The 26,082-nt window shown below is 35.3% G+C and overlaps 1 pseudogene; it reads right to left on the bottom strand.

Moving 5' to 3' along the window:
* Positions 1 to 25,113, bottom strand: part of LOC148044098 (uncharacterized) — a 70,223-nt pseudogene extending 45,110 nt beyond the window's left edge.
* Between the last annotated feature and the right edge of the window lie 969 nt (positions 25,114 to 26,082).

Here is a 26,082-nt window from a genome sequence, read left to right as displayed (position 1 = left end):
AGGTTAGGTTAGAATTGGGGTATTTTTCACTGGATTTTCCACCAGTGTATTCTTTTGTTATGACATGTCTCAAAAATGAATCTAAGGCCTAAAAGACTTAGGTTAATGGGATTATTGAGCTATTTTCTTTGTTGTATTATCCTTTTTCATGAATATTAGGCTTATGGAATTTGTCGCGTTAGATATTTCCTTCCACGGGATAATTTACCTGTGGAAGAACCAGAACTTTGCAGTTCAATTGCTTGAACCTAATTAATACCTTGAATTCAAAAATATTGTTCTACAGAATGTGCAGACACTAGAATTTATTTGTAAACCTGTAATGAAACATTCTTAGTTCAAAAATGACCATTTACGAACAGTATATACCTTACACAATATACCTTATAAGTCAGCACAGATCAATCATGAATAAAAGGCTTCCATTAAAATGTGAAAACTAAAAACAGCAAATTTAATTAGCCAACACTATGAGAGAACATGGTGAGTTTAATTGACCATTAATATGGTAGAACAAAAGCCAGAACAATAGGGTTACCTTAGTATCATAAATAAAATGCTTTTCTTTTTCTTCTACCAGTTCTCAGTTTGATGGGAAAGGTCCTTCTTTTGACATTTTGTGCAGAGGAGGGCAGGCCTGAAGTTGTTTTGAGGAAAAAATAGAGGTCTTGAGCATATGTGAATAAAAGGAAGCTATTGAATATATGGAAATATGAAATTCTATGCAATAGAAATAACAGCATTGTCAGAAGCCCCTCCAGAAATAAAGTAGTCTCAAAAATACCATCAAGAAAAACTCAAAAGACATTTGAATGTCTGAAAATAAGGAAGGAAAAACAGAGGACATTTTGTCTGCTTGCTTTGTGGAGAAAGGAAATGTTTTTTTTTTAAAAAAATATTGAAAGGCAAGTTTTGACAGTGCAATGACGTTCTTCCGTTGATTATTTTTATTTATTTATTACATTTTTAAAATTATTACTTTATTTTTATTTTATTACTTATCAGTAACTCAAAGTTATGACTATACATAATGATCCTTCTTCTTCCCATTTTCCCTGCAAAAATGTAAGATGGTTGGCTGAGCAAGAGTCACCCAGCTGGCTTTCATGGATAAAGTGGGATTTTAACTCGCAATCTCCAGGTTTTTAGTGCGTTAACCACTACACCACACTGACTTCTCTAATGTTGTTAAAGTGGAAGACCATGACAAATAGGGGCAAAGAAGGGGGAAAGTACCACTCTGTTGCTAGCAGGTATGAAAACTGGTGTGGAGTCACACCAGAGTGCTCTGCCCAGAATATGTGTAACTCCTGGTATTTCCAGGATAATTCTGTGTGCCATGAACAGATTCTCCCTAATAATGCAGAAATGTATTTATTTTATATGTACTTCTTGATTTTTGTGAGGTTTGTGATGATATTACTATCCATCTTTGCCAAAATTTCCCTCTGTATATACTTCTGGAATCGTGAATCTTTAATGGAATCAACAGGGACCAGGGACTGGTTAATATCATGAAATTAAAACTCTGGAAATGTTATGAATTTTCAATTATAAAACAAAATATGTATCAAATTATTATTAAATTTCACTTCTTGAAAGCTGTTGCTATTATAATTATTGATACAAATTGTTTTTATGGCCTTTAGAACCGGTTTATAATGAATTCATTCATCTCATATGCAGAAAATTTACAACTTCTATTCATAAGGATGCTTTTTTTCCCCACCCTTTCCTCTTACCCAGCCATCAGTCGATAGGTGATAGTCTGATAGATCTAGAATTAAGGATGGACTCCACAAGAGATAAAGTAGTAGAAAATGTATGGCTAAAAATTGAAGCACACACATTTTTTGACAAACAGAAAAAGTATTAGTTTAGGTATTCTTACCTGAAGTAGCAAGCTATTGCAACCCCGTAGAAATGAGGTAGAAACATTTCCAATTTTTGAAAACATTTTCAAACAGAGTAGAACTGTTCTATTCTGGAAAATATTATTTTTGTTGATTCCATTAAAGATTCATGATTCCAGAAGTATATACAGAGGGTAATTTTGGCAAAGATGGATAGTAATACCATCACAAACTTCACAAAAATCAAGAAATACATATAAAATCAATACATTTCTGCATTATTCTGTACAGTTTGCCAAATGTTTTACAGTTGGGATAATATGAACTGAGGAAATGTGGTTTAGGTTAATTACAGGTGTTAATTCATTATAGCAGATCTCTTTTCCTAAAGGAAAAAAATATAATAATTTCATTTTTTATGAAAGTTTGATTCTGCCAAAATCTTTTCAGCACTTCAGCTAATTCATTAATTCATATAAAACATATTTTGGCTGTACTCTAGCTATTTTGTGTGGGAAAAGTACTTAGACGTTCATTATATGATCAACATTAGCTCTATGTGAATCAGGTCTACTTTAATTTGCGTAATTTATTCAATTCAGTTTGTTGAATATCAGATTCAAATTGCAGTTTAGTTTAGAAAATCAATCCAATTCAGTACAAATATTCTGATCAGTTTCAGTCAAATTATCTGAACTGGGGTAATTCACTTCATTAAGATTAATTCAGTTGCAAGAAATGAGAAGCATATATGTACCACTAAGGAATATGATCAATAGTAGCTAGAAATTTGGGTTTTATTTATATTTTGCTGCCTGCTGCCTTACAAAACTTCCCTAATTCAGATCACGACATGTTATTACAGCCACACATTGCCTTCATGAATTATACATCTTCTCATTATTTCCAACAGCAAAACAAAGAAATAAGCTGTATAAGCTTGCTGGTCCATAAACTACTGAAGAACCCTTCATCATGTAGAGCCTGATGAAGATCCTATCTAGATACAACATCAGAAATAAAAACAAAATTAAACGCAATTCAAAGCATCTCTCTACCTAGTTTCTGCCTGAATACCTCAAATGAAAATAAGTCTACTGCCTTTCTGGCATCATTGTTGAAATATTTTTCTTTCTTTCTTTCTTTCTTTCTTTCCTTCTTTCTTTCTTTCTTTTTGAAGATTTTTTTTAATTTTTTAAATGAATCAGAGGTGGGTTCCTACCAGTTCGCACCTATTCGGTAGAACCGGTTTGTCAAATCTACCAAACAGGTTAGAAGAGGTTCCACCAGTGGACCAAAGCAGGCCACACCTACAGAAGAGGTTCCAAATTTTTTTGAAATCCACCACTGAAATGAACACAAACAGACAAAAGCAAAAAACACAAAACCATCATCCATTACAAATTGTAGAAAGTATGACAGTTGGTTACAAAATATTCTGTGCGTCCCTTCCACAGTCATCACCTATAATTCATATTGAATCACATATTTTTAAATCAAGTATGCAATATTTATATACATTGCTTTCATCATACCTTAGCCTTCATTTGACTGTAACTGTTTTTACATCCTTTTATATGAAATATTCCAATTTAGAGCAAAACCACATAATGGCATTCCACTAACTCCTCCCAACATCCTACAATAAAATTGCATCTTTATAACATGTTCTAAATAAAAAATTGATTATGTTTAATTTCTAAACTTCCTTTCATAGTCTCCATTTGCAATTTAAATAGAATTTCCTCTTAACAAACCAATACATATATATGCATTATTATCATTATCAATCATTTATTTAACTATAACCATTATCACTTCATTTTCTGCATAATACTCTAAATTTAACTAAATTTTACTTAATTTTTATTATCAGCTTTCATTACATTGATCTGTGTCTTTCCAGTAATAATGCAGTCTTATGTCTCTTGCTATTTATAGCATTAGCATTCTGATTAATTTCTTGGTAAGTCTTATATAGACTTCTCTTCGCAAGTTATTGTTCATTTCATTTCTTATGTAAACTCGAAACCCTCCATTTGCTTCTTCAATCAGCTTATCTTTAGTTATCACTCGTGCTTCTGATAAAGTTTCTTTTCTTACTTCCATCAATTTTTCTCTCTTTTCTTCTTCTGTACTTTGAAGTCTGTGCTAGAGTTCCAGTCCATCTATCTCCCCTTTCCATATTCCACTCTTTTCATTTCCAGCCAGGATCAGTTATTATCAATATCAACAGTTTTCTTGTTTCTTGTTTTTCCTTCAATTTTTAGAATTCTGTCCTCCATTTTTTCCATTTGATAAACATCCTTAATTTTTCCATCAAATTTTACTGTGCTGCGTTCTATATTCTCCAATCTCTTCTCAATTTTTTCTGTTACTGCTAAGATCTTTTGAATTCCAAACGTAATCATTTGCAATGTTAAGGTTTCTTTTTCTTGTTGCACTGTTTTCCAATTTGTAAACACTGCCACTATAACGTTCAAAGCTTTTTGTTAGATTTGAAGCGAGTCCATTTATAATCTTTCAAAGTCTTGAAAGTCTCTCCTCTCTCCACTCCAGCTATTGAAAGAGCTCCCGAAGAGCACCTGTATAAACAACCTGTGTTCTTCCCACTGTCACTCACAGTAAACAAGCTGAGAGACCTTGAAGTGTAAAACAAATGATCAAAGGGAAACAATATTTCCAGCCTCCAGTCTCCAAGTGGCAGTGTTACTTCCTTTCCTTCTATTGTTACAGACCTCTTTGTATTCCTTTTAATATCTTCTTTATAATCCAAACTTACAGAGGAAAAAAACTAAGTTCTTAAATAGAGAAAAACCATCCAGTCCAGCATTGTGAAAATAAAGGAAAAAAATCTTAATCCATTGGTATATAAAAAGAAATAAAAGTAGAAGAAGAAAAACTAATCAATTCAGTTTAAAAAATAGGAAATATTTGCAAAAGTTCCATCTATGAAAAAAGATTTTAAAAAACAAGGACAACACACTGTCTAACCTAGCTTAATTTCACTGCTTACTTTGTTCTGTTTTCAAATTTAATTTAACTTTGATTTTTTGGGGTAGTCTCTTGTCTAATAATAACATTTTCTCACCAAATGGCACACTTTCTCTTTCCGCTTTCCTCCCATTCTGGAGCTGTCCCAACTTCAGCAGCTTCAGTGGCTGAGCTTCTATCGCCAGAAAGAAGAGGTTCTCCTGGATCAATCAGGGACTTTGCGATGTCCCTGAGATCAGCAGGACGTACTTTTCCCTGTCACCATCTTTGCAGGACAGTTTAGGTCCAACAGGACCGTCCAGTGACAAAAGTATCAACTGCGATCCTGGAGCTCCAAGCTCACACGTCGTGTCATCATGATGCTAGCTTCTCCTCTCACTTCTTGTCTTGTTCTTAAATGCATTATTGTATCCTGCATTCCAGGACAATAGAAAACTGTTATTGTCGGTCTTCTGTTTCAGATATTTGAATGGTGCTATCATCCCTGTTCTAGATCTTTTGTTCTCAAAATTACTTTAGTCTCTTCTTATGTTACTTTCAGTTCATTTTTCTAATCTATGAAAATTATTTTGAATGTCATTGCAATCTCCTAGAATTCTTATCTACCTCATATAATTTTGTGTCACTTCCAAATATAAGAAGCATTTCTTTCAGTACTTATTCTAAGTCATTAATACAAATATTGAAATGAGGATTCAAGGCCAAACATGATGGCAGCTCACTTAATAGCTCTATCCAATTTTTATGGAATCATTGGTTAAGATTGTTTGAGTATGAATTTTGAAGCAGCTTTGTATTTACTTGTTATGCAATTCAGCCCATATTAAGCTAGTTTCCTATCCATGGAGTACTTTGTTAAATACTTTGCTGAAATCAAGATATGTTAGGTTTGTGGCATTCTTAAAATCTATTACTTAAAATAAAAAGATAAGCTGCCAAAACGTATTTCTGACACATCTATGCTGATTTATGTGTTAAATCTACATTTGACACAATAGATCAAATAGAATTAGTTCAGCAATAATTTAAGGTCCATTTATTTTAGTGGATCTAGTAATTCTGGTTTTTCTCATATAAAATAATTGGACTTATTCTTTTCCAATGTTTTCATTGATATTGATCAGAACTTGGATGAAACATGGATAAACCTCTAAATTGTATGCACACGCATCGCTTCTAGTAACTCAGATCTCTAAAATCTGGCCAGACATATCATTTGAGTTCATCGCTATTTATATATGCTGGATGATTGTGAACTGTTCTGATACTATGTTAATGGAGAAGACAGGATTCTGAACAGGTGGTTTTTAGTTAAACACAAATCTTTTCCAGATAAACAGTTGCAAACCAAAATTAAATTGAAATCACACCTTCAAGAAAATGCCTTGACACTACAATGACATTACAGACACAATTATAATAACTTTTGTTATGAAACCCTGTTATGTGGATTCTGTTAAAACTTCCATTAGTAACCTCAACAACTCACATAAATACTTGTTTATTGGAACACAAATGCATTAACAATCTACTTAGTATAGTATTTGTAACATGATAAACAATGTGACCTTTTTTAAGTCAGTTTGTTCCACAAAATTGGCTTCTATATTCAACATATTGGCATGTTGTCAGCATCTGCACAAAACAATTGGCACATTACAGAAATATATTTCTCACATTTTATGACATTCTTTTGCAGCATATTCAGCTATATTGAACTAAACTAAAGTTGTATTTATAGTGTGCCAGACCGATAGTAAAGACATTAATTTTGTTGTTGTTCAGTCTCTATGTTGTGTCTGAGTCTTCAGGACCCCAACGCTAGCCCCTGCCCCCTGACCTCCACTGTCTCCTGGAGTTTGCACAAATTCAAGTTCATTTCAGCAATGACACTATCTAACCATCTCATCCTCTTCCATCTCCTCCTGTTGCCTTTAATCTTTCCCAATGTCATGGTCTTTTCCAATGAGTCCCCTTTTTTTCATTTGATGGCAAAGTATTTGAGCTTCAGCTTCAGAATCTGTCCTTCCAAAGAACAGTCAGGATTGATTTCATTGACTGATGTGATCTCCTTGCAGTCCAAGGGACCCTCAAGAGTCTTGTCCAGAACCACAATTTAAAAGCATCAGTTCTTTGACACTCAGTCTTCCTCATAGTCCAACTCTCTTAACCATTCACTACTATGAGTAAAACTTTAGCGTTAACTATACATACCATTATCAACAAGTTGATGTTTCTGCTTTTTAATATACTGCATAGGCTCCCACTTAGACTTATATGCTGATATTACCCACAACAATCTGGGTCCACATTTTATTGACCTCAGAAGGATGGAAAGCTGAGTGAATCTTGAGTCTCATCAGGAGACTCTAGGCCATAGGCAGAGTTTGCCTGCAATACTGCATTCTAACCACTTTAAAAAGTGGGACTTTAGAAAGGGGACTTTAAAAAATTGTTTGTGGATGTTTGTCTTCCTCCTTCCTTGGTCCAGATGGTACTTGTAGAAGACAATCAAAACTGAAAATGGCAATGCCTTGAGAAGATTAAGGATTCAAAATGACATCATGAATGCCAAACGTTCCAAGTCATTCCATTGACAAAAAAAATTGTCACATAGATTCAGACAAGCTCAGTGCTGCCATAGGTTAGCTTTCTCAGTGGTCTAAGCAGTTGTCAAAATGAGTGAGTCATACTGGATAGTAGTAAACATTGATGGGGAGACAGTTTTAAAGCCGCAATTGATCCATGCATTAACATAAAGCCAAACCAGATTTTAATTCAGTGGAGTTTAAATAAATTTCATTCCTTAGCTCTTCATTTCCAACATGACCCTGTGCTTGTATTGAGAGATAAAATCCTATTGGCATCAGTAGATGACTTAAACTGAATTGGGAAATGATATTCCTTTGCATTACTAATTTATCTAAATGTATTTCACAAACAGTTACACAATGCCAATTGGCTGATAATCATCACATTTACCTGACTGCTGGGCAAAGTTAGATCAATCATTCTTCCCTCTGAGATTTGTCAGAAAGTTGGAAGTGGGAATCATACATACTTCTTGAGCTCTTTGGAGAAAAGAAGATAGAGTTGAATCTTATCATTTAAGTGCAGAGTGATTTTTCCTCAAAACATGAATGTAAAAGGTCACAAGTTAGATATGGTTTCTGTACATGTTGGTATATTCAGTAATGAAAAATAAAACTGTTATCACCAAATACAGTAATCCAGATGTTGAGGCAAGGAACAGAAATCTATCACATTTTGTTGAAAATAGGATCTGCAGTCTAATTGAAATTCTATCTTGCAAATGACATTTGTCATATATGACTTTTAAACTCAACTTGTCATCTTGGTCCGGGAAACAAGAAATGGGACCTGATCATAGCAGAAAAACTGTATCCTAATTATTCTACAATTAGAGCTCCCTCGAATAGTCTGCAAAGAGTCTTCCTCACTCCGTAGGCCAATAAGTGACATTTCTTGATTGCCTGGAGCTGTGTTTTTCAATCTTAGCAACTTGAAGATGCATAGACTTCAATTGCCACAATTTCCCAGCTAACATAGCTGACTGGGGAATTCTAGGAGTGGAAGGCCATACATCTTCAAGCTATTAAGGCTGAGAAACACTTGTCTGAGGTTTTCTCTGAGTCACTTACAGATTTTTGAACAGGATAACTGCTGGTTCATTTTCTTAACCTCAAAAGGAGGATCAGTAAGGGCTGCTCTGAATTATTCCAATTTTGCTTAGTCTGTCATGTGTCAGCATTGACCTTCTTTAAACAGTTATAATAATGAATATCATTAAAACAGGCTGAATTCAATTTATAATATAATCCTTGTCCAATTGGAGATGGCAGGTATAATTAAAGTCAAATTACTGTGGTCCAGTAATAATTATCATGTATTATTATGTACATCTCATGTTGACCAAGAGTGTTCTCTGAAGACCTAATACACCTAATGATAAAACTATGCCATTCTCCAGAAGATCATGTTATTTCTTTCTATAAACTCTGGAGCTTCACTTCAAAACCCACTAGAATTAAAACAGGAGACTCAGCTGTTTTAATCCCACTTCTAGCTTCTTTCAAGTCATCAAGGATCCTTCAAATTGTTTAACTTCCCCATTCTCCTATTATCCAATTATCAGTTTACAACAGCAATCTGTCTGATATCATAGGTTCTAAATATGCTAAAGAAATAGAACTAAATGAAAAGAATACTGCAATTGAACTTTTGTATTGAACAATGTGCTTCAGTTTTGGTGTTCCATTTCAATTTTACATTAAAGTAAATATAGGCTATCAATGTCATACCAGACCATTTTTGTGATTCTCAGAGGCCGTAATAGAAAAGTGGCAATTTGAATTCATAATTTTTATCTCCCCCTAATTAATAAACCAAGGCTATGCTAAGCCTTTGGAAAAAAGAAAATCATCACTACCAAATCTGGTGATATATCTCTGTCAAATATCTAAGCGCCTTGGGGGCTTAAAATGGTAAATGCAGAAAACGCCCTCCCTAATCAAAAATGTTTTTCATTGAAGCTCTTTATTCAAAAGCATCTCTTGACGGCATATGACTCCTATTTTGGGGGGAGAGAATATCTATTTAAAACTGTGACATTTTAATGGTGGGCAATAATAATGCTTAAAAGAAAATGCAGAAAAAGTTTGGTATACTTTCCTGGGTTCTTGTATTATTAGAAGTTGATTCTGTTCTAGAGCTACCACAAAACAACAGGCAAGAACAGGCAAGGCCAGACAAAGGTGGTTTTATCCTTCCCAGTATTTCAGCAATTTAAAAATGAACACACACCATCTTTTCAAATAATATTGTTTTTTTTTCAAAAGATGGGGTGATAGAAGGCTGGAAAATTGAAGCATATATCACACAGCTTTGTCAATCACACTTCACCAGTAGTATTGGAAGGCAATATCGTTATTTCAATCAGTCTAGGACAGGCTGGTAGACAGAACTCATTACTGTGCAAATAAGTCTGCCAGCTGATTTGTTTCTTTCCATGCTTGGAGAACTCAGATGGTTAAATGAATCAGAGAGGATAATGGTCTAGCTGGAAAAGGAAGAAAGGAAGGAAGGAAGGAAGGAAGGAAGGAAGGAAGGAAGGAAGGAAGGAAGGAAGGAAGGAAATTGCATCTTTAGAATAAAGTGGTGAATAAAGAGGATCAATCACCTTTCTTCATTTTTTTTGTGTAAAGCACAAGGAAAATTGTCATAGTCCTGACTAATACCACAGATCTGACAAATGAAGGAACTGCTGTTATAAAAATTTCACTGCTGAGACTGCAGTGTAGTAATGTATAACTCTGGGATTGGGAAGGAGGAACAAGAAAATATACCACATGGCTATTTTGCATTTGGTAAACAGTTTGAAACTATTGTTCATACTGCCATAACAGAAAGGGAAACATTGGAAATAAATTAAAAATTATTATTATTATATACTTTATTCATTAAACATGAAACTCAGTCAACTGAACATTCAAGAATGCATCACAAATACCATTGACTGGTGCTAATGGTTGATACGGGTTCCTGGCAGCGTCCTAGGTATCAACCAAGTACCTTCTTAAGAGGTACGATATTCTGAGTAGCACAGTTTTTTGCAGTTTTGTTGGTGTTATTGCAGAAAGCTGCAATTTCTTGATGTATTTTATAAAGTTCTTGGACATGGTACCAAGTGCCCCGATGACAATGGGAATCACTGTTACATGTTTTATCCATAATCATATAGTTTCGATGGCCAGGTCATGATTTTTTCCAGTTCTTTTTCTTTAACTCTGGCATCTCCTGATACATCATCATCATCATTTTTATTTGTATTTTATTTTTATTACATTGAAAAAGGTGGGAATGGCATTATACCTATAGTTATTTAGTTCACCACTATTAATTTATCATAATATAAGAATAAAATGTGTATGTATATCAGTTCAGAGTCTTACTTGCTACTATTCTGTTAAAATAGTATAATAATAGAGATGTAGGAAGAACATTAATTAATTAGAAGTGTGTATGCATAAACATTGCAGTTAAGTGAGCTTTCACAATGTAGCCATTACCACTTCCAAAATAAACTGGTCATTGATGTTCACTTCCTTAAAGAATAAGCATATCAGAACTTAATATTCACTGGCATATGTAACTCTGTTATGGGTCTCCATGAAATAAGTAAATAAATATAAAATAATATTTTTAAACATAGACAAAACACCTTTTGTGGCATATTTTAGTTTATCTGAATATTAATGTGGAAATCAGAGAAGAGCCATATGAGGGGGAACTTTGCAAGTAGCACAGGCTATAACTCATTGAATTGCCCGTGGTAGTAGTAACAAGAAGTTCTAACATTTGTAGGCTCAGAGGATCCCAGAGATAATGCAGCTCAGGATAATAAAAAACAATAATTGCCTGGACTAGGTAGAAATAAGAGAATTACAGCATAATTGGATAAATAATTTATTTGAGCCATTAAAAATCAGAATAGTAATGAAGCAAATAGTTTTGTTAGTCTGCTAGATAATTGCATTGGTCATTCTTGATGGTGGGAATCTATTGTTCTTATACTTCTCAATCACTTCTTATTCTATCAACCATGATAACTTTCTGGCAGTTGGAGGTATTCATCAGTCTTTTAAAGTAGGTATAATCAGATACCATAAACTCTGTGTTAAAGAGCATAGTAACAAAACATTGAAAACAGGGCAATCTTGAATTTTGTTCTTATTCACTCATCCCTTTTAGGACCAACCTCCTCTTTTTGTAATGTTGATTTCCTTTATCAAGGCCATTTCCTGTACAGTATTGTACTGCAATGATTCTAATTCTAGCTGAGTTGGCAATTCAACCAACAGAGATGGTGTATGAAGAACTAAGCCCTATGACACACCTTTATAAGATGCAAAGAACTCAGCCTTCTTTCTATATCTACCTATATGAAGCTTCTGGAAGAAATCATTTGTGATGAGAGATCATCTATAGCGGGTACTGAATTGTACATCTCTACTTCAATAGAAAATTTAAGAAATGTCTTGAACCAGTCTTTGGAGTTCACCTAGATAGGATAGAATGAATCAAGCTGAACTTAATCCTAGGGAAACTGAACACCAAGACACTATCTGGTTCTCTGGAAGCTTCATCTGCCTCCTCCTGAATGAGCAGGTCTATGACTTGGGGGCTTTCTTGGAGTCGAAGTATTACTGGAGCCACAAATGTAGTAAATATGAGCTAAAAATTCTCACAGCCTTAAGAGAAACATTAATGGAAGGTGTGGGTCTGATAGTTAAACCCAGATTTTTAGAATTTTTTAAAACTTTGGTCAGTTTTATAGGACAATTTTATTTTTAATTTTTGCAACAAAGGATATCCTTAGAAATTCTGCTATTTTTTGCTTTTATCTATGGTATGATGCATATGGTATTTACCTTAGGGTCATTACCAGAATTTAGAGGCATACTTCCAAGAATTAGCAGGTAAAACAGGAAGCATTTTATATATAGATACATATATATATAATTTTCCCTTAAATTACAAATTCAGCTTCATGAATGTTTGATTGTATCAGCATTTCTCAAGAGGTCTAAATGTAAACACCTATGCAGTGCAGCTCTTCAGAAAATCTATATATCATACAAAGCGACTTGATATTCCAAAACGATTTTACAGTAGGTTGTTCCCTTAGGATACTAATTAAGCTTTCAACTACACTATAGGTAAAATTATCTTAACATTTGTCAGCCCTACTGGGTAAAACAGACAGGAAACACTTATAGATGAACTAATTCTACTTTATTGTAAGGCTACGTTAACAGAATCTGATTTTAACTGCTTAATGCATTAGGGTGGGTCCTTCCTAAGTTTCTTTCTCTGACTGTTAAGCCACTAGGGGTTCCTGCTGTCTTGTCTGATCGTTTCCTAGGCAACGTTCCCAGGATCATACAAATGTTCCATTACAAATCTGTAAACCAGTGGACTTTTCAATTAGCATATTGATGAATTCTCAGCAGGTCACGATTCATTAATTATAGTACAAAGTTCTAGAATTGTCATTGAGTGAAAAGTTGCTTTAATTTTTAAATCTATGAGAATTGTAGCCAAACATTTTATCTCATTTAACTATCTGAGAGTGACAGCTCCAGAACTTTGCTACAGTTGTTCCTCCTGACTGATGTGTCAGTGTATCAAACTAAATTCAACCATTTGAAACTGAAGCCTTTTCAGCTAACAATTCTGGTTTGCTGATGTAGATTAAATTATTTTTCAAACGATTATAGAGATTCGCTTTTGTCATTAACCTTATTGTTAACATAGTAATAAATATTTTCTTTGCACTTCTCAAATTTTTTTTTCCGGATTAAATAGGTGAGAAAATAGAAAATAGCTTTTCAATTGTGAAATAAGCATATTTTTAAAAACTCATTTAAATATCACTCCCTTGCCTATCTCAAAAATAAGACTACCCGGGAACAATTTTGAGAAACATATTATTAATTCTAAATTTGATGCCAAACTTGGTATCTTTATAGACCATCTTAGACTTCCAAACTTAGTAAATTTAGTAATTGATATAATCTATGCCTTATTATATAGCCACATATGCATAAAGAAAATAGAATATGAATGCAAGCTTCAAAGTGATCTGTAAAACCTTTTAAACCAATAATTCCATCTTTAAAATGTTAATATATTCAACTTTTATTATTCAGAATGTCATCAAAAGCTAAGGATAATCTTAATCTTAATTTGAGACAGTTTTTCCTCTTTCTCTTCCTCTGAAAATTTGCAAAGTTAACATTAAATACTTTATTTCCATACATATTTTGGTCCCCTTTTAAATTGAAAAAAATGAAACTTTGTGTTCTCTGTACAGAAAAAAATGCTCAGAATAACTGAATAAGAAAATTGGAGGGGACTTTGGAAATTTTCATTTTCTCATAGATTCTGTCCAAATGTAAAATACTCTCAATTTAAAAGAAAAACTGCAAATATTAAACAATATTTTTTTGATAGTGGTACTAGTAAGAATTTCGAAAAGGAGAGTATGTAATTTCAGGCAGGGCCACAGATGATGTACCTAATCCTTGAATGTATATCCTAAACCCCTCCAAATTTATCAGTCTATTTTTTGTGTATATTTATTAAGTACATGGAAGTAATTGTATTTTATTCTTTTAAGTTAAATCAAATGAATGGTTTTTCCCCATTCTGTATTTTTTTTTTATATTTAGCAATTTTTTCCCCTGATCCTACCCACTTTTTGGACTAGGATTACTGAGACATCACTCAAAGGCTCAGAAAAGGTATGAATTCTTTGTTCAAAGAATTGATTATTTCTTCAGCTTCACATTTGGTGGTCTCTTTTAGAAGATACATTTTTGCTTTTTCTTTATCCAAAAGGAGGGCTGAGAGTCTGTGACTGTCAAAAGCAGCACAGCTGTGCCAGGCAATGCATGTTTGAAATACATGTCCCTGCAAAAAACAAAACATGTTACAATAGGAAGGATAACAATTTTGTCTTTCAAAGCCAGATAAGGCTTTCCAAATTATTGGCACTGGATGAGTTACCTACCTCCAAAATATTTTTTTTAAAAATACCCACGACTGCAGCCAGATTCAGGAGCAAAAATCACTAAATCTTGGGATGCTGTTGGAAGATATTGAATTAAGTTCTTGAATTGTGTTGGCTTCTTTTTTTGCTATTCATCTGTGCAAGCATATGTCATAATTGTTGCAGTCTATCTGCCTTTTCACCCACACAAGCTTATTGTCCTGAATTTAATAACACTTCAAACAAATTCTGATATTCAGAAAATACTTTTTTAAAAATCTGTTGTCCAACAAAGTCAATTCTTAATAACTAACATGTCATTGTGTACATATTATCAGCTCTTTTTCAAGCCAAAATTCTTAATATCTTTACTGTATAATCAATAAGATGGTACTAATTTAACCCAATGGTTTACATTGTCTATTAATAGGATATAATTAGAAAGTAACAAGAAAGATATAGAATTACCACAAAAAGCATCCTTCAAAAAGATTATCCTACGTCCATTTTTCTAGTATCGGAGGAATCCAACAATGAATTGGTCAAAGGTTAAATTGCTCAGTCACAGAGCCACATAGCAATGCAAAATATTTCCATATAAGGTTTCATTGATATGGCTAAGTGTTAAAATTCTGTAATTCTAACGCAAAGCATAGTTATAATATAATTGTGATAACTTGAAAAATTAGATGGTAGAGCTACCACACTAAAAATCTTATTAGTCCACTGATAAGGTATTTTGATAGATGCACTATTTCATACTTTTATAACTATTGCTATTTTGGGAGTTGTAAATATGATATGCTGTATATTCTTTTATAGTGTTGTGCAATTTTTATTCTTATTTTACTTAATTGGTGATGTTAATTGTGGTGGGATCACTTCCCAATAGAAATTCTTCCTAGCATTTTTTCACATGTGCAGGGTCCACTTTTAAAAAAAAAGATAAATCAACTGAGTATTGATTTATTGCTTGTAACAAGAATTGCAACTATAGTTTATCGCCCTTTAACTCCATATCATTTGAACCTTCTTGAAGCTGGGATTGGAGCTGCTGGATATAAGGGGTGAGTCAGAGAGACAAAGAGACTGAGGTGGGGAACGACATGCAAATCATATATCTATAAACCAAAATAACAATAATACATTCTGGATTAGTGTGCTTGATATTGTGATTTTATTTTATTTCAAAATGACCGGCTTAGTTCAATGTAATAGGTGTTTTGCACCTGTCTTTCACAATACTCTTTTCAAATTTGGATACTGTCCCCTTTGTAAACAAATTACTAGTCTACATAGACAGATTACCTATCTAGAATCTCTAATCTGTGCTCTCCAAGCAGAAACTAGATGTCTACTTCAGCCATTCCTCTATATGGGGATGCCACACTATCAGCCCCCTCTACCACAAAGATCTTGCAGGAGAAGAGCAGTTTGGACAACCGTGGAATCTGGCAGGGTGAGAGCTGTGAACCATAAACTCAAAGCTTTTGCTGTGACCCAGCAAAACAGATATAGTGCCCTTGCTGACCTTAATGGGGACACTAAAGAGGTAAGTCAAGGTAGTTGCGATAATGATGACTCAAATAAGCAGGGGATCGTGGTCCAAAATGAAGAACTTCCTTCGTAAAGGCGAAATGGGGAACCAGGTATCACACATCAGTTGCAGAAGAAGAGTAAGGTATGCAAAAAGAGAAGTCACCTTCTGGTTGGTGATTCAATCGTAAGGGATGTAAATTTAGGAAATAATATGGAGGTTTTAAAAGAGGTCAGGTGTCTGCCAGGTGCTACTGCCAGCAGAGACAAGAGGCGTAGTCTTAAGATAGTCAAGAATGCAAGTAAGGACTGTGACGTTGTTGCTATTATACATCTTGGCACTAATGATCTGTCTCAGAAAAATGTACTTTCTGTGCAGAATGAATTCCAGAACTTGGGGTATGAACTTAATAGTGTAGGTTGTAGGCTTATCTTTTCAGAGGTTTTACTAGTATATAAGGAACAAAAAGGGAAGGGCCAGCATGTAGCAGAGTTTAATCTGTGGCTAAAGGAGTGGTGTAAAAGGGAAAGCTTTGGCTTTATTAGTTATGATGCCTGTAGCTGGTCCAATGAAAAACTGTACAAAAGAGATGGTTTGCACCCATCCAAGAAAGGGACTGAGTTACTTGGCATTAAATTCACAGATTTTCTGGATAAACATTTAAACTGAACAGCGGGGACAGAGAATTAATAGATACAGAACATTTCTGTCCCCAGCAAACTAAAATTCATAAGGTTATACGCAGGGACGTGCAGTCACTAGAGGCAGGGGAGGCGTGGCCTCACCAGTCATGAGGAAATGAAAAGAATTTAAAAGATTTTTAAAAAAATAATTAAAGCCAAGGTAGTTGCTGCCAGATTCCAAGTCACAGTGACTTGGAGTCTGCTTAGTGTTAACTATAGGAGGAGGCAAGAAAACTATGGGCCTCCTGTGCATAAGGAATTTTTCACCTTTTAAGAGTTAAGCAAGGGTTAAAAAGTGAAAAATTTCGTATGCAAAGGAGGCACGTGATTCTCCCGCCTCCTGATCTGGGAGCAGCGAATCATGCCTTCCTTGCAGTTGAGCGACTGCGCAATCTAGCAGCAGGAGCTTTGCTTGTAAAATGCGCCTGTGTTGGAAAAGTTCATGCTCCGAGCAAGTTCAACTCTCTACTTTGCATCGTGGGAGCCGCCAAGAGCAGAACCATCAAAAGACTTAGAGGTCTCTTATTTCAAAAATTCTCCCTTAAGAATGATTAAGTCTGAATTAAGACATTATTGTTATTATCATCCCCCACATGGGAAATTAAGGCAATCTGCATATGGAAGCCACTTGGGAATTTACGGCCAACAAACATGGTAAGCGAATATGGGGCTACTGAGAAGTAAAGCCCACAGACTTAACTGCTGACCTGGCTGCAGGCCGGGGCAGCGGGTGGGCGGCGGCAGGGCACTTTGCATTGGGAGCCGATCAGGAGCCACCAAGCGCCTTTGCTGCAGACCCGGGTATGGTGCTTGGCTGCCCAGCACCATACCCGGGTCTGCAGCAAAGGAGCTTGGCAGCTCTTGCGATGTAAAGTGCCCCGCCGCCACTGAGGCCGACATTCACGCCGCCGCCAAGGTTGCTGCCCACCCACGGCAGCGGCAGCGGCGTGAATGTCGACCTCGATTGTGGCGGGGCACTTTGCATCATGGGAACCATGAGGAATGAGGACATCCCAATTTTTCCTTGTCTCACTAAGCACTGGGTCACTCTACAAGGTGTAAAAACAATCCTCATTCAGTAAACCTCACACATATAAAATTGCTAGTCTCCTAAAAGTATGCAATTTATAAAACGCTTTATGCTCCTCAACTGACAGTATTATGTGCAGGGTTACTGCACATACTATATATCCTCCTGTCCTACAACTTTATAGCAGATAAGAAAAACATGGGTTTTCCAAGAAACATAGTCAAACCCAGTCAATGTATTTTCCAAGAAACACAGTCAATGAAAACTAGCATGCCAATTCTTTCAACCAGAACATAACTTTTTCACTACAGAAACAATTTGGAAGGAATTTTTTTAATGAACAAACAAGGTCTCCTACAGAGTAATTCTGTTGGGCTAAACACAATAGGAGGGCCCCAAAATTAAACTATAATTGATAATCAATAATAATTTATGGAACAGATTTCATTCTATTAGAATGCAAAGCAACCAAATAACCATTTCATGTTCAATAATTTCAGTGAACACTTTGCAAGCTAATGCTGAGATCTTAAGCCATTAACAGTCTATGGTGAATCTAATGCATTCAATTCAATGAGAGAATTGGATCTAAATGGCTAATTTAGAGAAAGGCAGAGTAAGCAGAGGTTTTATTTTAATGGAACATACAGAGTTCAAGGAAAGACAAAAAAAGCAGAAAAATAAGATTAGAAAGGTGTAGTTTTAAGGCTTCCTGCTTTAGCAACAAATAGTTTTAAGGCATACATAGATTTCAGTCATAGACTAAGAAGTAGAAAAATGAAAATAGAGAAACATGGATTAAAACATTTTTCACAGCAAAGAGAAACAAAACCCTCTTAAGATTTCTTTTACAGACAAGAAATCAATAAAGATACAGCTATTAAGGTCTCTTACCACAGCAAGTTATAGCACACTACAGGTAGTTCTTGACTTATGATGGCAATTGGGACTGAGGTTTCTGTGCTAAGCAATGTGATCATTAGGCAAATCTTCACAGAACTGCACTGCATACTGTCTACATTTTCAGTACTCTGAATTGTGGTTATTAGGCAAGGACAACACTACTATTAAACTTTGAACAAACAAGTACACCCAGAAACAAGTTTCTCTCAATCTCTTTTATTATCAAGTTATTAAAAGGAAGAGACATGGTGGCTCAGTGGCTAAGATGCTGACCTTGTTGATTAGAAAGATAGGCAGTTCAGCAGTTCAAATCCCTAGCGGTGCATAACGGAGTGAGCTCCTGTTACTTGTCCCAGCTTCTGCCAACCTAGCAATTTGAAAGCATGTAAAATGCAAGTAAAAAAATAGGAACCACTTTGGTGGGAAGGTGAGCCTTTGGTGTTTAGTCATGCCGGCCACATGACCATGGAGACGTCTTTGGACAGCATTGGCTTTGAAACAGAGATGAGCACAGCCCTCTAGAGTCAGGAACAACTAGCATATATGTGCAAGAGGAACCTTTACCATTTTAAAAGGGAAAAGGCATTAGGTTAAAAATATCTCAGCAACTGAATATTTTCACTTTTAGGGCCCATTTTTATTTTTGAGTGTGCTAAGATGGAAACATTCACTTTTTACCAACCCTTTGTTGAACAGTACTATTAACCATCCATTTTGTAGATAATAGAAATATTATAACTGCAGATGTTCTGAAGTTGTAAAAATTTCCAAACTGCCCTCTTCTCTTAGAGTACTAAGGAAACTGAAATAGAGGGGAAGGAGCTGAAGATGGAAAAGAGGTACCCCCCACAGTGAAAGAAAAAGTAACAGGAAGAGAAAGAGAAGGCATGTCTTTTAAGAATTTCCACAAAAGAAAAAAAAAGTGCCATACAAAATATGATCTACACTTTTATAGAAAAGCTATGACCTGAGGCATAGGATTGCTTCTTCAAGAAAGCCCAAGAGTAATGAAAAGGTAGGAAAAAGGACCTTTTAAGACAGAAGGACTCTTCAGTGTGCATTTAATAAAACCAAACTTGAACATGAACATTATCTGTGGTATATTACAATGCTATCCCTCTGAGAAGCACACATAAGACTATGCAAATGACATCAATAGCAGATAGCAATAGCAGATTTTTATATACCACTTCATAGGGCTTTCAGCCCTCTCTAAGCGGTTTACAGAGTCAGCATATTGCCCCCAACAACAATCCGGGTCCTCATTTTACCCACCTCGGAAGGATGGAAGGCTGAGTCAACCCTGAGCCGGTGAGATTTGAACCGCTGAACTGCTGATCTAGCAGTCAGCTGAAGTGGCCTGCAGTACTGCACTCTACCCACTGCGCCACCTCGGCTCAGCAATTAGACTGGACCAATTTCTTAATTATCCCATATCAATAATACAGGATATATTATAAGCTGCTTAGAATTGCCTCTGTAAGATGGGCAACATAGAAGTTTAATAATTAATAAATAACATGCAATTATACCATTGATTCAAGGATATTATAGAAAAGATACATATTATTTATAGTACTTCCTATCTCTACTTTGGCATGTGTAAAATTTTGGAACTCCTCTGGATAGGAAAATCTTGTGGGCCTGATTCACTTGACATTGAACATTTAATAAAATTAACAAGAGGATACCACAGTGAAAATTGGCAATCTTTGCATGAGATGTTGCTAAACAAAGATTTTATCAAAAGCTCCTATTATTTTATCACCTGTAATCACACTGTGTTCTTACAAATTTTTGCACATTTTAATGGAATTTATTAATGTACGGCTCCTGTTTGTTATGACCAGTGGTCAAAATAATAAATACGTTGATTGATTGAAGAAGACAAAACAGTAGACATTTTGTCAGGTGGTTGTGTGTTTTATGATTTTCTCTTGGAATGAATAAAAGGTTGTAAAGGCAACACACCAACCACCAACCAACCAACTAGTTGTTACAAAATGACTTGCCGAAAAATAGACATTCCTATGCAGATATACTCCAACTCAGTCTTTTTTCATTTTATCAATATCCAACAATGTACACTTTGCTACAGAGAAGTTCCCTGAGATTGGGCTACAGCATGTGTCCAAAAGTTTGGAAGAATAAATCTTTGGTCCTAATGACTGACACAGATTGGATCCTGGACCTGTATATTTACCTTCATTCGTAATGTATTTATATCTTTGGAGCCATAGAGCTGTTTGAGAAAACCACCAAGGGTTTGCTTTGATATTTTATTCTATAAAGTTAGCAAAGGGTTGTAAAGCAGGCCTTGAAAGCACCTGACTCTACCAAGCTAGGATTCCTTTCAAGATGGCATAAACATAGGCCTTATGTCATAAGGCTTTACCTGGATTGTATAGATGCTAAATTTATTATAACAGTGAGCTGCTTGGTGCAAGCCATGGTTTGGACTCATTTCTTTCACATTGAAACTGTGTAAACATTGAGCCAAACTGGGAATGCAATTTAGGGAGACTGATAGCAAATCAAACAACACTGAAGTATCCCATGGTAATTCTGCATTAAAACTTTGGAAATCAAAACTACAATATTTCATTGCAGTTTCATTTAGCAAATGCAGGACATCACATTTCTTTTTCTCCTTACTGAAGAAAGTGCCTATAATTATAAAAGAAAAGAGAATGAAGTTTCTGCTTTTTGAAAATAGTTACGTGATCAAAATAGCATCGATTCTTCCACTGTTGTTGATTTAACTGTACAATGTTTAATAAAACCATTTTCATATCATATAGTCCATGTATATCTGTCTAGAATATGATCAATGAGACCTATTAAGTTCAGTGTATCATATCTTCTTTTTGGTATCTTGTATCAGATTGCAGTTTTAAAGTGCATGTTTTCTTTGCCTTAGCAAAGTATTTGCAGTTTTAACTCCAGACTAGTGTTATTTGACTGAAATTCTAAATATCACCCAGAGAGATTATGTGAAGTGCTGGGACTGCCAAGAAAAATAAAATCAATATTCTATGCATTTTAAAAATGCATTGAATACTGTTACTTCCTATTCCTGATCCAATAACTCTCCTGACTATTTCTGAATCTGCTTAATTTTCAGCAAGCATATGCAATCTCCCAGCATTTGGCATTCTTACATTCTTAAAATAATTTAAGCCATTTGCCCCAGACATCTGCTCTGTCATATTTCAAGAGTGTATGGCTATATCACCTATATAAACCTGTATTTCTTTTTAAAAAAAGCTATGATCCAATGAGAAACACACATGAGCCAAGTAATCTAGGGTCTGTAATTTGAAATGTACCATTGATCACTTTTGAAAATACAGTAGTGTACAAGGAAGTAACTGATACTCTGAAAAGCAAAGAAATAATTATAGAAACCTGCAATTTATAGTCAGGAAAATTAAAGAAAAATGAGACATCAACAAAAATGTTAGCTTTGTACTTTGCTTGAAAGACTATATGTTGCTTATTGAACTAGAAAGCTGCAAAACCTATGGATATTTTCCTTTTTACTTCGCTTTTTAATTGCCAAATGTGTAAATTATATTTTAAATATATTAATGGCATGTAATTTATTTGTTTGTTTGTTTATTATGTAGAAAGAAATAGGACCTTTTAATTTTAGACTTTACTAAAATTCTTTTGCATGCTTATATACTGTTTGCCATTGGATGTACCTCACTGTTCCCATTGTTGAACTCTGAATATCAACTTGCAGTATTTAGCTGAGCCTTTTTGTTATATGTTTATTACATATTTTGCACTTTCCTTGATCACAGAAAGAAAAAAATGGCTTCCTCCCATTTAGCATTAATGCGATGAGAGAGAGGGGGGGGCACTATATCCATTAGTAATTATTTCTAGTTCAGGGGAAAACATTCTTCCTATTTTAGTTTTTGCAAATATTTTGGGTTCACCCTGAAATAGAAGATGGAACATATTATAATTCCATTTTTGTTTCTTTGTATATTTTGTGCAGATGTGAAGCTAAGTGGTTCACAACAATTGAAACCACAAATTATCCTTTTGCACTACTGGATAGAAGGGCAAGCTAATGCTGTCTGCTTATTGAAGAAGCATCTCCTGCTGAGCAATATTTTTTCCTGCTAATCATATCTAGCTTTGAAACAGCTTTCTATCAAAGAGCAAAAAAAAAAAAAAAAAAAACCCCAAAACCAGCACTCTTTTTAATGTGGTTCTGGCATCTAGAATGAAGTAATTAAATCTGGAAATTAGCATCTCAATTTGAAAGCTACAGACATTTCAGAAATATAGGAAATAGTTTTTAAGAAAGACTACATGGATGCTTTTTTCCTCATTTTGAACAATGAATTCAAGAGGTGATCTTAGTAAGTGGAAGAAAAAAGTTCTGCGGTAAATGTTAATAATACAGTAATGTCTTTTCTCAGAAGGAGAATGAAGAATCAGTCAACATGCATTAAGACCATTATTAGATCAATATAGTACAAGAGTGATTTATACTCCTCAGTTCTTTGAAATTGATGCATTTGTCTGAATGGGTTTCAACTAAATAGTTGCGGAATGTTTTCTATCAACCTAGGAGGCAATTGATGAAAAATCAAAGGAATATAAAGATGAAGTCAAAGATGAATGATGAGTCTTTTAACAATAAAACAGACAGCATAGACTTTTCTTCATATGACAATTTGCAAACTTTGTGGGTAAATGTAAATCATATAGCTTTCCACCTTCCTAAACTTTATAGAACAGTTTTTCAAAGCAAGAAAAGAAGCACTTTTACTGAGAATGATATGAACACTTTGGACAAAGCAATACAGTGAAAATATACAATATAATAAATTAGTTCAATCACTTTCTAAAAGCAGGTGCTACCATAAATACTTCAACATTTATTTGAAGCAGAGCCAATTCAACAGAGCCAGCTTGGTCTAATAGCTCAGGCAGCTAGAAAACAGGAGGAGAAAGTGGGTTGGATATGTTTGCTGTAAATGTTTGCAGTTATTTGTAAAAATAATTAAGGTGGGATAGAAATAAATAAATATAGTCCAAACAATGCAATTTAGATTAGATGTAGACTATCCCATGAAGAGAAGCCTCGAGTGGCACAGGCAGAAAATAAGCGTAGCCAAATCAAATTAAAGAAGAGAGCAAATTAGAATTCATTCAGAATGTCTATGCAATTGAAGCTGTTGAGATTTTAGGATGATAAATGTGGTCAAATGATGAGACTACTCTTAGTTTTCTGGTATTAATGAAGTGGAACAAGATTCTATCTCACCTTAATTATTTTTACAAATAAAATCATAAAATTAAATCTGGATTTATTGAATTCAAATGGACATGAAATCTTTTTTTTAGGGATACCATATATCGAACTAGTATGAGTCAGTACAAATATACTTGTCTCAACTAGCCTGAATAGAATGGAAAAAGTGGGTGCTTGAAGAGGTCTGTATAATGTACATACTGTGCTTGTACTGTGTGTGTGTGTGTGTGTGTGTGTGTGTGTGTGTGTGTGTGTGTGTGTGTGTGTGTGTGTGTGTGTAAAATGTGCTCTGTGATTCAGAGCTATTCTCAATTCCAATAGCTTTTAAAGTCTGGCGTTAGAAAAGTAGGGCAAGAAAGGCTTTTGAAAACAGTATTTTAGTAACTGCAGTTCAAAGTGCAACTTCATTCTTCAATGCTGTTATGCATCTGAGTTGGAAAAAGTTAAGAGCAAAATAAAATATCAGGAATAGAGACTTACAAAAGAAATATCCATGTTTGTTTGCTTTCCTTTTACATATGAAACTTCTTTATAAATTAAAATTTAGAACTCTTCTTATTCCGGGATTATACATTGATTTCAATCAAAAATGTATAGCGTGATGCCCCAGGGCTGCATGCAATATCTGGACGCCTTGGACAAAATCTTCAAATATCTCCAACTAGTCAGTTGGATACCCATGCTTCACTACAGAACTGGAACAGCAATAGGTAACATTGCTCACCATCACACTCTATTATCCTGTAGCTGTAAAAGGCAGCAGCAGACACGGTCTTCTTGAGAGGAATCTTGGCGTTTGGGCCACACTGAGGTATATTGCTGTAATAGCCATCTATCTTCGCCATGGCAGAAACATCAGAGGGTACTGAAGAGCGTCATTGGCATGGTGCATCTCACTGATTCGTAAGAACCTCTTTTCTCTGCTGTGGAGAATGATCTCTCTCTTCTCAAAATCCTGGCTGACAATGATAACAGCCACTTCTGTAGTCATGGGGGCATTGAAACCACCTCGGTGCTGTTCAGAAGGCTTCCTATTGGCATTAATCACCACTTGGAAGTCCTTGTGGCCCTTAGGAACAGAATCAACAGCAGCCTTAAGTTCCAGAATATACTTCTTGTGTTCACACAGCAACTTCTGCAGTTGGCTAACTAGTTGTGGATTCATGCCTGGGTAGATTCCACAACGGATGTCCCTCTCATTGTCATCATCACCAGCTAAGTATATCTGGAGAAATAAAGGCTGCTGCTCAGGCTCCACCATGATACTCCCTATCCTGTAATAGACTAGCCCCTGCAGTTTGAATGTTGGCATAAAATTTCCCTCCTTCACCTCTCTGGCTCCAAAAGATGTCATTTGGAAGCATCTGTTGTACTTCTGGACAGCAGAAAGAAAGTGCTTTGCCATTGAATGCTGGTGGGTGAGAAGGCTGTGTAAGGGTTCAGGGTAGGGCTGAAGGGGTCGGAGGTCGACTTTACCGCCATTGCAGCACATCCTGGGAGTCTCATCCTGCCACTTTAGAGCATGGCCCCAGGCACAGGATAACCAGGGTCCGAGATCAACAACCTTGTCCCTGGAGTAATCAATCTGAGGTTTATATTTAAAACCAGACAAATACTTATTAGTCCAAAGGCATTGATCTCATTTGTGACTGATTAATGTAGGGGTTATTAGGTGTCTGTCTACTGTTTACAGCCTGTCTACTGACCTGGGGATAAGTTTGATGATACTTGTATGCAGATTCCCTTACTTATGTGTTCCTAATCGCACCTGTAAATATTTTTCTGCGTTTTTTGCCTTTTTTCCCTTTAACTGGTGTTACAGTAGAAGGAACAGATTTGTCTGAACTGAGGAGGAAAATAGGGGGGGGGGATCTGCCTCTGCCTACCAGCATCCATCAGTATTCATCTGGCTAGCATCCTGTCAGTTTGTGAGAGAGTTGAGGGATGTTTGGAGACTCAAACAGTATTTTCTGTGTGAGCAAGAAAGAGACAGGAAGGAACCTGGGCATGGCTTAGCTCAATTGTTCTGTAATAAAGCTGCTTGATGCTATGAAAGTAAAACTGAAACTGAAACTTTTCTCCTCTGCTTGTGTTTTGCATTTGAAACAGATTTCTTTTGAGGTGGGGAGGGGGAGTAGAACTCCTTAGCATCAGAGCATGTTAATAATAATATAGAAAATACTAATACTCTGATGGTAATTTCGAAAAATCCTTTCTTAGTGAGCACATA

Source organism: Thamnophis sirtalis, unplaced genomic scaffold (assembly GCF_051295495.1).
Source record: "Thamnophis sirtalis isolate CommonGarterSnake01/CBP01778 unplaced genomic scaffold, rThaSir2_p1.2 scaffold_9, whole genome shotgun sequence".
Classification (NCBI taxonomy): domain Eukaryota; kingdom Metazoa; phylum Chordata; class Lepidosauria; order Squamata; family Natricidae; genus Thamnophis; species Thamnophis sirtalis.
The sequence above is the reverse complement of the archived record's forward strand: the minus strand, read 5'-3'. Positions and strand labels throughout refer to the sequence as shown.